We start from the raw sequence: 16,474 nt of genomic DNA on the forward strand, positions 1-16,474 counted from the left end.
AGACTGCCTCAAGACATGAGGATTAATCCCTTTTTGCTGTTTTTCCTTTTTTTTTTTTTTTCTTACCAGGAAATACTGGGAGATGGAGAAGAGAAAAACAATGGCAAGCAGCTGGGTTCTGTGTACAAAACATATGACAAAAACTCATGTCTTACTTTCTGAAAGCTCTATCAGCTGCTAGAACCAACTTCTTTGCTGCCAGAGACACACAGGGTAAAAACAGCCAACAATATTAGTTGAAGATATTGAAAATATTTAAATTCCCAGATTGTTTCTGAAAGGTGTCAACAACATACTTGGGGAACCATCCTGCTCACCTGAGTCATTTTTTTATTAAAGGGGAGAAAGATCACTGRTGTTCAGAAGGCTCTCCCCACTTTTATTTCAATCAGTTATTTTTACAGCAAATCACAAACATGAATCTTCATCACTTTAGAAGAGCTTTGCCTCATGAATATGCTGGGTTTGGAGGATTAAGAGAGATCTGTAAGTTATTTTGATCTGATGGATTTCCTAGTCAAGTCATTCACTTCTTTTCTGCTCTGTTCCTCACATTGGGACTGTGAGGTCTTTGTGAAAAGGGAGACTTTTGCTGTGTGTTCATAAAGTCTCAGATCCAGAAGGCCCTTAACTGTGGCTGGGGCCTCTGGAAGCTATGTTAATAATAATAATAATAATAATAATAATAATAATAATAATAATAATAATAATAATAATAATAATAATAATAATAATAAACAATAATAACAATAATAATAACAACAATAAAATTTCAAACCAGTAGTTATTCAGTTCCTATGGAAGAGAGTAAATGTGGAGGAGGAATAAAAGGTTTTTTTCCACTGTGTTTGCCCACATTTGGGGAATGCAGGTCCATGCTGTGGTAGATCCCTTGAGCAATTACTGCTACTAGGTTGCCCCAGCATGAAGGAAGGGTTGAAGAAAGAATAAGTGAGGTCTTCACCCCAGTTACTTCAGAGTTCTGCCAGAATTCTGACAATTTGTTATGTCTAAAGGTAACCCTTGTACATCCCAAGGAAAGGGCCATATGAGGAATTTCTCTTYTGAAAATATCTTGTGGATCTTGTAATCTTCCCATGGGAGAGACTTCATTGCTGACCAGTATCTTTGAGCATTTAGATATTTGCACTCCCTCATTTTGGAGAAAWTTTGGGCATTTCTAAGAGCATTCAAGGAGGATTTTTCATGTATTAAAAAAATAACATAACTAACATATTTTCAAAACACTCTTGTTAGGGCTGTAGGATAACAAGCCATCCAGTGATCCCTTGTAGACTGGTAAACGATGAACTGACGTCACACACTTCCTGTCTGTTCTAAGACACTTTGGTCTGTGTGTTTTTTGGGCAATCTGTTGATTAGCTCACACCACCCCATACTTGCCACGAAGGCAAGGTTTCTTTTTAAAATCTGGCTGGTGTATTCAACACCATTGCAGTGATGCTGCATTTTCCAGCAGCCAGAGCATCAGCAAAGATCAGGTGCATAAGCTTTGTAAAACAACAAAATCCTTGCATAGTGCTGGGATAAAATCAGGCTAACAGATGTCATCATTACTGACAATCAAGAAAATTGAACCAGCACTCAAGCATCTGTGTGAGGGTGGCATTACCTGACACAGAGAAAGCAAATTACCCTTCCATCATCAGGGAATCAATCCAAGGACTGTGTCTTTGGATATAATTTGCATAAGCTTCAACTTAGAGAGGGCAAAGGGAAAAGATTGTTTTATTAGTGAAAGGCTGGATGGTATTAATGTGAGAACTGAGAGGAATTCTTAAACACAGAGCATTAATGCGTCAGAAAGAATCAGCTGAAAGGTTATTTATCAAAGAGAAAGATTTGTCCTACAGCTGCAGCTAAGTTAACTGGAGTTTCTTTCTAACAAATTATGATCTMTGTCTGTACCAGGGGGTTTATTTTAACAAGGATGTTTTATATAATTATGGTTAGAGCTGATCATTCAAACCTCAGTCTCTCACTTGGTGGTTTCTGTGCAGTGTTTCTGCACCACAWTTAAAAAGCCAGAAATCCAAACACCTGTGTTTGTAGGGGAAATTCAAAGCTTATATCACCCTAGGGCTTTCCTGAGGTTTTGTATTTCTCCCAAGATAAACAACTTTTAAACAACTTCATTCTCTTTCTTGCCCTGTGCCATGCAAACGTGCCTCAAGCTACTGAAGTGAGAAGAGCCCTTTTAGCAAAGAGTTTCATGAAAACTGTCCAGCTGATCAAGGTGTTTTGTATRTCTTTGTGAACTTGAAAGATTAAGAAGAACATTGCCTTCTTCATTTTTGACTCCTGTATACCCAAATCTATATTTAACCGATTTATCCCCACACTACAGCCTGTGCATGAAGTTCAAATGCAGGACACTCTTCTTTGCCTGCACAAAGCCTGGAGGAAGGCGTCTAGGATTTGCTGGCAAGTATTTGAAACTGGAGAAACCACTGCTTCTGATAATCAACTTTGCTGTGAAAAAAATTGTGTGCAATCAGTAATATGACTATCCCCAATTTAATCTTCCTGCAGAATCAGAAAGATCTTTAGTCCCTGATACCTAGATCAGTCTCTTCCAATATTTCAAAGGCATCCCTGCCCAGATTACACATCKTTTCTGTGTTCCTTTTCTGTAAACAGTATAATTTTCAGTTGCATGTTTCAACAGGCAGAGTACAGAGTTACTGACCTGTTTTATTTTACAGCACATCTGCTCTCTCTCATCCTGATTATTTGTCTTTATAAATACAAGAAAGTAGATTTCCCAATTTCCTTATAGACTACTATGTGTTCATGGAGACCTTGGCTTGCTTGTCTCCAACCCTACCAACCCCCTCCAAATCACTGTTTTCCAAGTTTAGAGATACATTCATTTGTAGGTATGGTTCAGATAACACAAATCCAGCAGAGTCCTTTTGGGACCATCTTCATTTGATGATGATGGCTTTTCACTGACATCTCTCTTGTCCATGAGCCATCCTGCTTTTAAACCATTTAATATGTGCACCAGTTTGAAGAGTTAATTTTCCATCTGAACTCCTTAATTAATCTGTTATGASCTGCACAAACATGATGAAGTCAAATAGGAAAATTAAATTTGTTTCATGAGCTGTTCTTATAAAACTGTATTGACTGGTGTTAATTATAGTTCTACCTTTAATTTTCATTAATTGAATCCCAAATCAACTTTAGGATTTCTCTGCTGGACAGTGAAATCAGATTAACTGGGTCTGTAGTTACCTAGATTATCCCCTTTTCCTCTTTGATTATCACTAAGAAGTAAATCTTACTCTGTACTAATGCATATTGAGATATATTTTTAACAACCATCAGAATTCTTGGAAATTTCTTTCAGAACTCCTGTCTGTAAATTKCTTCAGATTTAAGTTATTTGAAAAATTCAAATATTTAACCAGTTGATTCCCCAGACTGCCTGAAGGCTGCTTTTTTCTTTGCCCAACAAGACACTCAGCTCCCTTGTGCAGGAGTGACTTTTCTCACCTCCACCTGGCAGGCTGCTCTCAGCTGATTTTCTCTTTGTCTCTCTGCCTAGAAAGATCAATGTGACACCTCATCCAGTGGGTGAGCCAGGCAGGTGCCTTGCTGGTGGGACTAGTGTGAGCTCCTTGGATATTTCTCTAAGGAATCAGCTCTCTGGAAAGGAATTGTTCTATTTTGCAGGAGAGAAAAAACTTTCAACACAAAATTAAATGCTAATCAGCCCTAATTCTTCACCCAATATAACATGTTTTTTTTTCTGGTCAGGTACATTTATTTTATAAGGAGACCAAAGAAAAAAAAAACAGAAGGAAATTTTCTTTTGCACCATGAACATCAGATGATGAAACATAATAAGCAGAAAAACTTAATCAAGAAGATAAAGTATCTGCAATTGTGACCCTCGCCAGAAGCTGTAAGATATCAGATGCAGAGGGCCAGAACCCTGTCATTGACTTGCAGCATTTTTTCACACATTTCTTGAAATTTTATCTACTTTGTAGTCAATCTGTCAGGAGAAAAAAAAAAAAAAAAGTTGATATTTATGCAGTCTCTCTTTTGTCTCCTAAATCCATGAGCGAGAAGTGGAAGAAAATACTGGATTTCTGTAGGTAGCAATTTTGGATACAACTGAAAGAATAAGCACTACAATCAGCAGTCATCTAAAATGCACAGTTTTACCTGTATCAAATGACCTGAATTCCTTTTGAAGAACTTCAATAAATCCAGAATATTTTTGGTCTGATTATATGCAACACATAAATCTCCTGGAGCATGTTAAAAGATTGAAACACCAGTGGTTTGTTTTTTTCTGAATACGTATTCATGCGTTTTGTAAAGGAAGGGAACATCATTAAATATGTTTTGCAAAATTTCCAATGGTAAGAAATTAAATGCTACGATGCGTGAACAGCACAACAATAATATCTGTGCTGCTAAACAGTGAGTTATGATTGCAAAACATGTAAGTGATTCATCCAGTAAAATCTGTGRGAAGTGTCCTGGCAGAAAACAGCTCTGAGCTTTACCTGAGGAGAGCTGTTGTGTTTTACTTTGTTCTGTTTGATGGACAGAAAAAMCCCAGACTCCAGAGAGTCAGTTCAACACTTTTGTTTACTGACTGAAYATTGAGATGAAAGATTTCCTGGCCATGCAGTCATCTCTTATTGCCAGCCTGGTCCAGAGGTCAAGAATAAAACAAAGGGCAAAGCAAAARGCACAGATGAGAGCTGGTGGAGAAAGACAAATACCAAGAAATGTAATAATAATAATGATGCCAAAAAAGAAATTGAGAATACAGGACCAGCTGAGCATAAATGAGAGAACAAAGAAAGTAGGATAATGGAAAAGAGAGAATTATTGAAAGAAAGACAAACACTGGGATGTATTGATGTGGTGTATAAAGACGCATGGTTCCCAGACGTAGTATAACCAGGAACATTTATTTAAAATGCATGCAGTTTTTATAATATTTTTGCCCTCAGATTAAAATGACATGCTTCTAAATAGCCAGTTGAACAAATGATATGAKCATCAGACCATTTCTTCCAGAACAAGTGTTTATTATAATTTATTGCGGACTACCGCGGTTTCTATTACATGGTAGAATCTTTGTTACATCTTCTTCGAGGCTTAGCTGAATAACCTTCTTTAGTTTAACCAAACGGTCTTCTTCTTGACTCTGTTTTCTTGCCCCACATATTGAAAATTCTGCTCAAATGATGCTTAAACTCRCATCATTGTTTTGAAGAACATCTGTGTAATACTTCCGGGCCAGGTGCTGACAAACTTAATCCTCTGCCTGCCAGTGTGGGGTCATCCACAGAGATAAATGGGACAGATTCAGCTTCAGTGTACAGTTACTGGTGTATTTGTGCTTTGGGTAAAGGTAATAATTTTACATTTGTCTCATGCCTGTCATAATTCTTAAATCTTCAAATTTCTGCATGACACTGGGTGAAAGGCATGAGCTATTTCTATATGTTGAGTACAAATACACACTTGAAAAAGTTCATAAGCATAATAAGGACTGTGGTAGGCTTTCTTTTTCTCTGTTTTTTCTTACTGTGGCTGCAGACCATACTGAGTGGATTAGTTTTGGGAATAACAGCTCAGGCTTCCCTTGGGTGCACAGTGGTGTTTTGCTTTGGCCATTAGTGACATCCTCCAGTAAATAACTCAGGTGTTGGTTTAGCTAGTGATGCCTTGCTTATCTCAGGTTTGCTTCGTGCCTGTTTATTTGTCGAACTGGTGCTTCAAGCTTCATTCTCTCTTTGAAGGGAGGTTCTAAGCCCCAGTGAATTGGATCACATTCACTCTTGCTGATCCCATGCTGAATGCTACCAATTTTTTGTCTCCATTTCTGTTACTGTGAAATTTGGCTGAGCACTTAGGTGTATTTTATTTAATACTCAGCTGCATGGTGTGTGCCCAGAATGCAGAACAGACCTTTGGTTGACGAGTAGAGTCAGGAGCTCTGTACAATATTCTGCAGATACAGTCTCTACATGATCTCAGTTTTCTTAGATGATGAAYCTCTAGTGTTCTGATTTTACTTCTTCTGAGTTTTCTATGTTATTTTGTGCCTGCAAGTGTGAAAAATCCTCATCCTAATGGTATTGRCTCTGAATATCTTTGATTTTAGTGTTTTATTTATTAATTTTAATATTGGCCAGGGAGGTAGGGCAGAGTAGCAAGGAGGAGCCCTAGCTATAAGAATAACCATGTTTTGGAAAATTTGTGTGTCAGTAAGTCAAACTGTGCATYAAGCATATTTCTAAAAAGCATATTCTCAAATTTCAGTGATGCACCTCCTATGCCTAGMGAGGGAGAGGACAAAAAATAGGTCTGAGTACCAAATGATTTGAATGCCTAAAGGATGTGCTTTGGCACACAGTCAGTTTRGTGTATTCTGTGTAAATATAACTCAGGTGTCTCAAATTTCAGCTTTCCAACAGTGAAACAGCTCCTGTAGCACTCGAAGGGCAGGTGATCATGCAGCCAGAGAATCACAGAATATCTGTAGCTGGAAGTGACCTCTGGTCTGAAGCAAACTGCACTGCTCRAAGCAAGGCCAGGTAAAAGCTTCTCAGGGCCTTTTCAAGATACAGTTTGCACTTCTACGTGTCCATACACTTCATTTTCCCCTCTTTGGGTCTTTTTCATAAATATGACCATGATCACGATGACTTTTGGCAATATTTTTATCCCCAGCAGCTAATAAGTGTTWAGGGTGTTGCAGCTTGAGTTCACTGCCTTTTGTGGTATTGCTATGTTCCTCTGAGAAACAAGAGAAGAAGCTCCATCAGTGCTACACTCCCTCAGCAGGTAGCTGCATTCTAACATTCTGCAAAAAGATTCTCAATAAACCTTTTCCAGGCTGAATAAAYACACTTGTTGCACTTTCTCCTCTATTTTATGTGTTCAAGCTTCCTGACTGCCTTCATAGCCCTGTACTGGAATTGCTGGACCCATGTGTTGATGTCAATTGGCTTCAGTGTTCCTGGGCAGCCCCAGTTAATTGGCACAGGCATGGGAAGCTAATATGGAGCTAATGTCACCAGAATACCCAAGGTCATTGTGTGTTCTGGAAAAACATGCTGGTTTTAACTGGGAACCTATGTAAAAAAATGATTCCAGAGAAATATTATCTTATACTCAAAATTACAGAAATTCCTGGTATGTGACCTAAAYTTCCCTCAGCTTTTGTCCTTTCATGCTTCTCACTGTGACAGACATGGTCAGGTTTTTCAGGGGACTTGGAAATAAGTATTGTGGTCTTATTTTTCAAAGCCTTGTGATATTTTAATCTTTCACTGGGAAAAATGCATGTTTTCATAGCATCCAGTTTCCCATTCCAGGGTCAGCACTGAGCTCAGTCTTAGTGTTGTGTTTCTCCAGTATCATTTTAAGAGTTCCCAGTGAATAGTGAATAAAAGTCAATCAAATTGCAATGAGAGTAATTGTTTTATTTGCTCACAAAGTCAATGTTAGTTGCTGTCAGGGTGTGATCAGGGAAACAAGAGGTCACAGCTCCTCAGGCCGTGCTTGGATGTTCTAAGTCAAAGTCTGTACACATGGATTGTTTCATCTCAGCTGCATTTATTGCAATGTCATTGTGGTGTGCCGAAGAGGTCTGTGGCACCAATGCCAAGTTTATCCTGCTAAAGATCAGCTTGTGGAGTTCTGCTGCATTTACTCTATCACAAATAACAGTGAAGAAATGTCRATACTGAAGGAAAAAGGGAATGTTTTGTCACTCTGTGCTCTCTATTCCATTCTCAGTTTCATCACTGTAAACCAGGAGGAACTTAACACCAAGTAACTATAAATAAGCTGGTGGCATGACCTCTACACTTTTTGTCCTGCTTGTGAGCTGTTTAGCTCTCACATCCATGTTAGGAAGCAGAAGTCTTGAGATATCTGATGGTGAGGTGGGATATAACATCCACTTGACACATGACTGATCTATCAAACATGACAAGAAGTTAAAGAAAAGCAGATTCAAGCTTTTCTTTTCAATACATTTTTCTGTTTTGTTTTTTGTTTTTTTTTTTTTTTTTTTTTTTTTTTTTTTTTTTTTTTTTTTTTTTTTTTTTTTTAATCATCAAACAATCCAAGGCTGTTCCTGATCTTCTCTTTGCTTGTTTGTGAAGTAGGTTGTGTGACTGTAGATGTGACAGTGATGGGGAGAACCATGGTTTCTTGATAGGGAAAATCAGCAGGTGAACTACKGAAGCAACTTCTTGTGAGACTGAGAGTTAGACTGGGACAATTATTCATGTCAGGAATAATTTGGCATTTTTGTAATGCTGATGATTGTATTCCAGCACGTAGACTGTTTCCTGGACACTTTTATATAGTTACAGCCTTATTGACTAATACGGAGTCTCATGCAATTGCTCTGTGTCCCCAATTCTGGACCCTGACAGAGACCAGAAAGATTTCCTTCCAAAGGCACAACAGAACAATCAACTTGTCTGTCACTGTGGCTGTCCAGGGGAGTAAATTGGGGAGCTCTGTGATGCATCTCCTTACAAAGTGCAGAGTCAAAATGTGAAGAACCTGGACAGGAGGACCTACTAAGCTTCTGCAGCTTTGCTATGCACTAGGACATAATCTAAACAAAAATAAATTCTTAAAATATGGATTCAAATAAAGTATTTACACATGTTGCATGGAAAGTATGTGGTAAAAAAGGGAAAATAGCCAGAAACTGCCCCGCTTTTATTTTTTTCACCAATACAGAAACCCTAGACCACATCCTTCAGATAATATTAATTCTTCCTGTATTTMCCCTCAGAGTGCAGGTTTGTCAGAGCTGTAGCAGAGCAATTTTGCTTCATACAATTTGGGGGGCAAGAGCTGCCCTCCAAGGCCATCTGCAAACTGCTTAAATTAAGAAAGGTTAATCCATTTATAGAAATGTGAAATGGAAGCATAATTTTAATGTACTCTGTGCTAAGAAGCGAGTGAGCCTAGATCTTGAGCTTTGCTGTTTCCCAGAAGAAATAAGTTCAGCAAAACCTGAAATCCCATTTCCATATATATTTCTGGTCTTATCACTGTTTTGTCTAAATTGTTAAAGTAATATTAATTATCTGAATGACAATCAAAAGTAAAAAGTCAGCACTGTACTCTGTCTCATTAAAATTCAGGATTGGGATAATGTTGCTTTGGAAAAACCTCATGTGTATGCCATAAATTATACTTGGAAGAGTCAAATAAATTACTTTCCCAGCCAAATTATTTCCTTGTGTACAAAATGGAAATGCTGGAAAACTCTACTTCTAATGGGTACATTTGGAGTTGGTTTCTGAAAAGCAGTAATTAATATAAGTGAATAAATATAGTTGTTTTTTTCCCCCTAGAGTATTGTCTAGGAATTGCTGCATGTGGTTTGTATGTGTAAAAATCCTTCTTAGCTTCCACCATTGGATTTTGAACATTTCCTTTGGCTGCTCATGTTCATCAGCTTCCCTGGGATGAAAGAAGCRCTCACATCAAATTGTGAACATGCAAGGTTAATAAGTATACTGAACCAAGCTGTTTATCATTTTCTGTGGTGAGGTGGAAAATATTATAAAACTTCTGATATCATGTTTTTACATTCCTAAGAATTTTGATGTTTGCCTGTTCTAGTTTCTCAAATGCAGAAGTTAGACATATGCCTGGTGATATACCTGCTCTCAATTTACACACTGCTTTTCTCTCTATATCTATAGTATATGTTGATGTTGATGCTAATGTTGATGTTGATATATTTACATGACAAGCAAGGTCCCATGACTTAGACTGCAGACATACAAAAGATGAGAGATGGTCCTTGTGTTTAAACTTTTCAGTCATAAACAGAGAAAGGCTGAAAGAAAGGATTATCTGTATTTTCTCTCTGTAGGTAGAGACTTCTGCCTACAGCAGAGATAAAAAACAAGCCCCGAGCATACATCCAGTCCTTCACCCCAGGACTATGCTTCTACCCTCTCTATGTGCATGAGGCTTGTTTCCATATTTCATCACATTAATAATTGTTTCCCACAGTTGCATGCTGATTATGCTGCCAGTTTACACAAAATCCATATATATATAATCTGTGAAGAAATTAAACTGCCTACATTCTTGACAATAGGTTGTTGTATTTACTTTACCTTTCTGATATCCAGCTGCACCTGGATCAAATAAAACCCTATTTAAATTGAAAGACAATATTTTCTTAAGACCTATGAGACATTTGCTAGGCACTTTAAATGAGTCAATCCAGTTTCTTCTATAATTCTGTAATAGAAAACTACTTTCCAGAGGTTTCCTGTCATTTTTCACTCATTTTTGAGGGAAAATCTGCAGGAARAATAAGTTACAGATGAGCATTAATTAGGGTGAAGCAGCAGGACTATATAAATTATGAAGGAGGTTCTTTTTTCTGAGTTACAGATTGATTCCTTTTGTAACCAAATTCCATTTTCAGTACAGCTTCCTTTGAAAATGAGGAAGGCAGAGAGGAGATAAGTGTCTGGTGAAACACAGTACCCGCTGTTTCAGATTCTTTTTAGCAGGTTGCCTAGAATGACATGACTCAAATTAAAAAAAAAAAAAAAGAAAAAAATAATATAAAAAAATCTGTCAGAGATTCTGAGTACCAATTAATTTAGCATTCAAAAGAGAATAGAGATGGTTAAATTTCATGGCAAATTGAAACAGTTCAGAAAAGTGAATAAAATAGTCTTCGAAAGATAAAGGAATAATGGTATTTTTCATTTTTCTTTGAATCCCTTTATACCATTATTTTAAATATTATAAACATTAGATATGTAAAAATCTCAAGCTCTCATGGAACTGCCAGGCTATTTCAATTATTACCTGTTTAAGAATGCAAATTGTTTTGTTTTTCAACAGTCAAACCAGCACTGTACATCCTTCCATGATTATTCTTACCTCTTTCCRTCACTGAGGGCCATGTGTACACCCATCACGTGTGTATTGCTCCCCAGCACTGAAATGCAGCCACCTCCAGGGAAACTTGGTCTTTATTGATGCTTAAAAACAGAGGGACCAACTTCCTCACATGGGTCGGGAAATTTAGACCAGAAAATTTTCAGGATGCTCTTTTGTCCSAGAAGTTTGTTTGCCAGTGGGATTTTCCATCTGCCTTTTATACTGCTAGCATCTCAACAGAAGAACAGGAGACAGGGGATAGAGCTGGTGCATCCTACCCCTTCAGAATCCAAGGGCTCATTCTCCACCTCATGACCCAATGCAAATGTGCTTTCCCAGTCATTTGATTACAGAGAAGGGCACCCTCTAGAGAAAAAAGAGTTTGTTCAGTCTAACTTTTTTCCTTCCTAACTCGGAGTTAGGTGCCTGCTGTGAAGCCTGAGTTTAAGACCGGGGTCATTGATACAAACTTTTCTGTACAGGGTAATAGTGTCGATGGGAAGAAGCCATCTTAGAGGTGATGTGGCATTTATCTTACAAACCACCCACAACCAATGGCTCTGGGTAAAGGATAGCCGGGAGATCTCCCTTTTTTTTTTTTTTTTNNNTTTTTTTTTTTTTTTTTTTTTTTTTTTTTGAACTTAGGTGCTGTAGGTGATGCTAAATTTTACTTTTATTGTGGATTTTTTTTTTGAACTTAGGTGCTGTAGGTGATGCTAAATTTTACTTTTATTGTGGATGACATAAATAGGATCTTGGCTCTGACTATGACACTGGAATGGAGATGAACATTACTAATATACTCCAGCAGAAGTGTAGGAAGTTTCCAGAGGTGAAGGCTTTTATGGCACAGGGTACAGCAACTCAGATTTTCTCTATAACATTAGGCACATCCATTTTTGTTCATCTCTTTTATTATTTACTAATCAGAACAGCATGGGCTTGACAAATCTATGCATTTAAGGAGCCTTTCAAGATTTTTTTGAGCACGTTTTATTCATTTACTCCTCCACCTCATTCTTCTTCTGCCAAACCTTTCCAGCAACAAAAAGGGCCAAGATGTCAAGGCAAAATGAATTTGTCCTCTAACAGCCAATCTTTACTGAATACTTCCATGATCATCTATAATACAAAACATATATACATATATATATGTATATATATATATACTTGCATGTATAAATATAAATATACATGTATAATTCAAAAGTGAGCCATGTAGCTCCCACTAAAAAGACCAAATGCCTCAAACACTGACAGGCTTGGGGCATTGACTGCCTCTCTAAGAAGCCTACTGCAATGTTTGATCATCCTTTCCATAACAAAATGCTTCCCAATGTCCAGTCTGAACCTTCCTTTGCAGCTTTGAGCCATTCCCAACAAAGCTGGATTGTATTGAACCCCTGCTGGCCAGCACCCCCAGCTTCTTCTCTGCAGGATTGCTCTCCAGCCACTCATCTCCCAGTTTGTATTTGTGTCCAGCATTACTCCATGCCAACTGCAGATTCCAGCCCTGGGACTTGGTAAATCCCATCCCATTAACTATTGCCCAGTGCTCCAATTTATCTAAATCCCTCTTCATTGCCTCATGTTTCCTGAGGGAGTCAACAGCACATCTCTGGTACTACAAGAAAGCTTGATAAAAATATTGAACAGGACGGGCCCTAGAACTAAACCCAGAGAACACCAGTAATGTTTTCACCTGCTTCCACGGCTGATGTTTTGCCTTATCTGTTGTGGTTCCAAGGACACTTTTCCTGCCTTGTGTAAGAAGAGTGAGGCTGTCACTGGAATRCTCTGAAAGGGCAGATTTTGAGAGGAGGGGCAGAAGTAAGATATCTCAGTCTGACCTGGATGTCTCTTTTTTCCTCGAAGGCATAAGAGAGCAGGAGGGAGTGCACAAAGCTGCTGTTGCCAGCCCAGCCTTGTGAATCACCTGAAATGTGACTGAGTTTCAGCAGCCTGAGGACATCGATGACTTGTAAAGGGAAGTGGTTGGAGACAGGCATGAGAAAGACAGGAGTGGGGAAAAAAGGGAAAAAGCTGGAGAGGTTCCTCTGATAAAATAGACATCTTTCCTTAAGCCAACTACTCAAGGCTTCTGTTACAATCTATGGAGAAAAATAACATTTTTTTGTGTCCTCATTCATAGAGTTTGCATTTCTTTCCTTCTTGGCTCAGGAGGGCTCTGACAGGTTATATATTCTGCTTCTACTGCTCTTTAGTCTGGAAATGACTTTTTTCATACCCTAGGAATATTTACTAGCACTGAACCTGAAATTAAACCAGGAAAGGAAGAAATGGCTATGAAAATGTGATTTGGGTAGAAAGGTCTATTTGTAGTCCTTTTCAGTTGATGGGCTGCCTTCTCTTTGTTTAGCTTTCCAACTTCTAAATGAATGAAAAGGGCATTTGAGTAACTTTGGCCTGGGCCACRTTCTCTGTGAGACAAGTTGGGGTCAACAAATTTGCTTTCTTGTTTTTTCCTCTGTACTGATACACAAGTAGATAAACCCAAATTTTCAAATGTATGAGTCCACAAAAATACACACTAATGCAACCTACAAACATTTAGTAATTTTTGTTCTTTCTTTTAGCAGCCTCCCTATAATAATAGCCTGTAGCCACATCTATGATAATAAACTAAATAATGCCAGGATATGCTCCTGTGGGCTGGAACTGAGCCATCTCTACTGTTGTATTGTGAGCATTATCYCTGGCATGGCTTTGACTGGAGGCACCCAACATTTGGTCAGATGCTTCCCAAGCCACATTGAGAAGCTATGAGCAGTGATTCCCAGCAGGCATTGTGAACAGGCTGCACTGGAGGCTGAGAGAGTTTAAAAGGATGGATCAAAGCTGTGCTGTGCCAGCTTGATTCAAAGTCAGGCAACAGTTCTGTAATATTTTGTTCACCAATACAGACACAGCCTGGGAGTGCTGCTGGTGAACAGAGAACTACCACTGACTTGCACGATGAAGAACTGGGTTTTGGTGCTGAAAGGAATGATATCACATCACTTTCCTGTGAAGCATTGTTACAATGATGTGGGGATAATACTTATCTATCTAGCCAGGTAGAAACATACATGGAAGCTCTGTCTCAAATACTTTCTTATCCTCTGAATTTATATCATAGAATCATCATAGGCTCATAAGATGGTTTGGGTTGGAAAGCACACTGAAGATCTTCCCGTTCCAACCTCCATGCCATGGGCAGGGACAACTTCCATTAGTCCACATTGCTCAGAGACCCATCCAACCTGGCTGTGAACACTTCTAGGGTTGGGGCATCCACAACTTCTTTGGGCAACCTCCCCTCTTTGCCTCATCCTCCTTGTGATCAATAATTTATTYCTSAATCAATCTATCATTCATTATCTATCCATGTGGGGCATACAGGAGCACTAGTTTTGACACTCAATGGACTTCTTAGACTGAGTAGACTGTAAATTACCTTTATTCCTTCTTGCACATTCAAGGTCTAATATGCAGTGGCATGAGAGCTTCAGCAATGATCTGCATGTAGATGCATCTGGGATTGGCGAAAAGCCACCAATCTTGTGCAAATCCCAAGTCATTAGCTTTCACCTGCCAAAATGTCTAGTTTATAAAACCAGGATGTGAAGAATGTACTAGTGCAATCCCTGAAAATACACATTAAATTCACTTTCTTGATCCTGCATTTCTACCTAAGAATCTCACAAAATTGTCCACGTGAAATGATAGTGACTTATCAGTGACAGCACTGAGTATTTGCTGGATGAAGAGGTGWATGGGCACATTCCTGTAGGTTAAAAAGGACATAATTACATGCAGATTTGCCAGTTTGGATTGGAATTAATTCAGAAGCAAACTTTGGGACTGACACTGATCTTTAATGCAGTCTAAAAAAGTGATATTATTAGCTTGGTAATTTATTCAGACTGAAGGAAACAGAAGACAATGAACTTTGTCTCACAGATTTTAATGTCTCATCCCATTTCAGAAGAGCATCAGACTTCAGAAGTGAAAGTGATATAAGGATGTCTGGAATACAGTATAAACCAGCTAAGTGTTTTTCCACAAATGGAGGCTCTCATCATCTATTAAAAAAATTCATCAGTATTTAAGGACTCCCTCTCTGCCCTTTGCCTCCCAAGACAGAGAGGCCAAATTAATTTACAAAATGCTGAACTCCTAAAATGTAATGATATCATTACTATTCAATTTCAGTATGCTGCTGAACAGAGTATCATGTAATGAAAAATATTCTTTTTATGCCATTCTGTCCAGCCTAGTGCTGTGAATACCTGACTAGTTCTTCTCACTTCAGAGAGAATAAACACATCTTTCATTCAAAAGGAGAGCTTAAATCTGTGTCAGTAATTTGCACTGACACCAACAGTGTGTAAGGTAAAATCAGTCACTTTCTTAACTGCTTACCTAGATCTTGAAATATTTGCTTAAATGCTTTGATGAGATGAAATCTTCTGGGCTCTGAGGACACTATGAGTCCTTACTATCCCACCCCATCTTTCCTGGACACCCTGCTCATGGCCAAGGATGCTGTTTCACACCAGCCCAGGATTCGTTCCTGCCCTGTTGATGCTGCAGGATGCTGGTTTGGAGCTGTACCACTATAGTGCCCTGCATGGCCCAGTACTACAGGCTGGTAACTGGACCCATCCTCATCCCAGACCCATCTCCATGGCCCTGATGAAGAAAGAACAGAAGAAAATTTTCAGTCTGACTTCACTCTGAATCTAAAAATTGCCAGTGTGTAATCCATTCATAGGGGAGCTCATATCTGATAATATTATGTATTTGAAGAAGGTTGTTTTTTTCAAAGGTTAGATTGAGGGATTTACACCTCTTAATAATTAGATGTAGCAATAGGAACAATATTTCATTCATTGTACTGGAATGTTCTTTTAAACTTTGTCATGTAATCTTAAGAAACTTAATATGTATGGTGATTGGTATCTCAATTCAATTGYTACTGGACTTGTGGGCTACTTTTTGATTTACTCAAATAAATGACTGAGTTGCCTGGGACATAATTATCTTCTGCAAGGGTTTTCTGTGAATATATTTTTAATTTCTAAATAGTTCGGTTTCTGCCCCGGATATTGAGACACTTTTTCTTTTTCTAATAGCATTAATGTCAGTAATGCTCACTGAGTAATGCTGCTGAATAAATCATAAGTTCAACACGTATATTGTCATTTTCAGTGCTCTTCCTGTACCGTCAGTCTCATAAATCCCCATTTTAAAAGGGAAATGAGCATTATTATCCATATTTTCCATCACAGAAGTGAAATGCTACATTTTCTCATTCCATTTCTAGTATTTTCCAGGCAGATGCTTGTGAATCTCAACAGCATCTGTCATTTCTGTTGCTCTCCTGTATACTGAAGACAGGGTTGAACTCTGAAGACTACCAACATCAAGCTTTGGTACTTTGGCTATGTTTATTCTAGTAAATAAAATGTGTGTGAGGCCACTTTTTCTCTGTGAGACCATCTGGCATGGAATGATCAAT

Source organism: Malurus melanocephalus, unplaced genomic scaffold (genome assembly GCF_030028575.1).
Source record: "Malurus melanocephalus ecotype Western Australia unplaced genomic scaffold, MMel_1.1 scaffold_34, whole genome shotgun sequence".
NCBI lineage: Eukaryota > Metazoa > Chordata > Aves > Passeriformes > Maluridae > Malurus > Malurus melanocephalus.